General features: G+C 50.3%; 1 protein-coding gene across 2 annotated transcripts in view; it reads right to left on the reverse strand.

Moving 5' to 3' along the window:
• tmem198ab (transmembrane protein 198ab) overlaps positions 1–941 on the reverse strand; it is a 99,337-nt gene extending 98,396 nt beyond the window's left edge. For both annotated transcript variants that reach the window (XM_067986747.1, XM_067986748.1), the window contains exon 1: positions 820–941. The gene's annotated coding sequence lies outside the window, so the exon portion shown is untranslated. The remainder of the gene's footprint in view (positions 1–819) is intronic.
• Between the last annotated feature and the right edge of the window lie 1,187 nt (positions 942–2,128).

Genomic DNA, 2,128 nt, shown 5'->3' on the forward strand with positions numbered 1-2,128 from the left:
CTCTCTCCCTCCCACACACAGACACCTTTTCATCGTCTTTGTATTATTTTAACCCGTTACAATTAAATAAGAAATGATTTCCACAATCCTACTTGAACAGAACAAAGGGAAGATTATCAGTTGCAGTGTGTGTGTTCTGAGTTCGAATTCAGCAGAACAAAAATAAAAACCTCCAGCGAGATTTACGTTGCAGTGCGTTTAAACCAAAAGAGTCCTATTTTTTCTCTCTCTTCTTCCCTACCGCTCTGTTCTGATGCAGATTTTAAAAGCAGTAAACACACGACTCTCCACCCCCCCACTCCCACCCTCTCTCCTCCCCATTGTGTCTCTGTCCCCCGCCCCCCCCCCAAGCTCCCCAACAACACTCCCTGTCAAAACACACTGATCCACCGAGCAAGCTTCATTGGCTGAAAACCAAAGCTCGCTGCTGGTATCGAACAGCCAGGCGACGACTTTGAGAGCAGGCAAAAAAATATTAACCCTCCTTACATCACCCACCCACCCACCACCATCACCTTATCTATTCTCCTGCTGGTTTCAGTAGCACTCACTGTATCCAGCACACACAACCCCCCACACCGCACATTAATAACACAAAAACAATTGGCACTCAGTCAGTCTATATTTCGTTGTGCCACATAAGAGATTTGAGATCCCCAATTGCAACCGAGCTTTGTCTCTTTGTGGAGGAGAATACACAAAGTAGAGACCTACCTATTCCTTCCCCCACCCCCCCATTCAAAAAAAAAGACCCCTAGGCTATCGCAGACAGATGATCTACTCATCACACTTGAGCCAGAGCAAGGAGGAGGTACCCACCAGCAATCATACTCCAAGCAGCTCCTTCCAGTTGGGCAGTCGAGTCCCCCGCCTCTCTGTCGTGGAGTGTGCACCTTGTCTATTGTTGCTGTGTTTTCCATTCAGCTTCCAAATCCCTTCGACCACCTCCTGCAGCCCCTTCACCCACCACCCTCCCCCCACCCCCACCGAAGCTGAGAGAACTGCCCTTGATTCCTCAGTAGCCCCAGCTCCTTCCTGTCGTGCATTCAGTGGAGAGAGACCCCCCCCCTCCTCCTCCTCCTTCTCGTCCCTTCCTCCTTACAGCCTTTCAGATGCTAAATATCTCAACAGATAATCCAACAGGACCAAATGTTGGACATTACCTCACTCTCACGGATCCTACCAACTAGCTGCAGTGAGGAGAAGGTGGGGGAGGATGGATGCGGGGGAGTCCCCTGCCCAGACTGCTTCACACAATGTCCCCCCTTCTCCCAGCAAACACCCCTCCCCTTTCCTTTTACCCTTTGCTCTACCCTCGCAGAAAATTGGCTTCGGTGGGTGGGAAATCAGACAACAGAGACAGCCCCTCTCAAATGTGCATAAAGGAAAACCTTTTCTTTACAACCAACCCCCCCCTCCATCTGTTATGCAATTGGTCGAGCCTCTCTTATGTTTAGATGGCCCACTCCAAGTACTGAGAGGCTCCCAGTGGCAGAGACAAGGCGTTAACCATCCGAGTGCTGGATGGCACTGGGTCACACTGTCAAACATCCCAATGCCCTCTTCAAAAAAAAATTATATAATAGACGTACGTGAATTCAGGAGGCAAAACACATTTTGATTTGCAGTTTTATTTCTCCATCTTTGCCATACGCATCGTTTTGCTCGCAGTGACCCTGTGTCGGATTTGCAATACAAACAACAGATGGAGAGCAGGCTTGTGCACAAAGAAAGAAAGAACTTGCTTTTATACTGCGCCTTTCGCAACCCCGGGACGTCCCAAAGAGCTTCACGGCCGACGAAGTACTTCTGGAAGTGTAGTCGCTGTTGCGATTTGCGCACAGCAAGATCCCACGAACAGCAACGTGGTAACGACCCAGATAATCTGTTTCGGGTGTTGGTCGAGGGATAAACATTGGGCAGGGTACCGCGGAGAACTCCCTTGACCGTCTTCAAAATCGTGCCGCGGCGATCTTTCGTGTCCCCCCCACCCGAGAGGGGAAGATCAGTTCAACATCTCAACCGAAAGACGTGACCTCCGACAGTGCAGCACTCCCTCAGGAGTGCGCTGGGAGCGTCAGCCTGGATTTTGTGCTCAAGTCTCTGGAGAGGGGCTCGAACCCCACAA

This window comes from Heptranchias perlo, chromosome 7 (genome assembly GCF_035084215.1).
Source record: "Heptranchias perlo isolate sHepPer1 chromosome 7, sHepPer1.hap1, whole genome shotgun sequence".
Classification (NCBI taxonomy): domain Eukaryota; kingdom Metazoa; phylum Chordata; class Chondrichthyes; order Hexanchiformes; family Hexanchidae; genus Heptranchias; species Heptranchias perlo.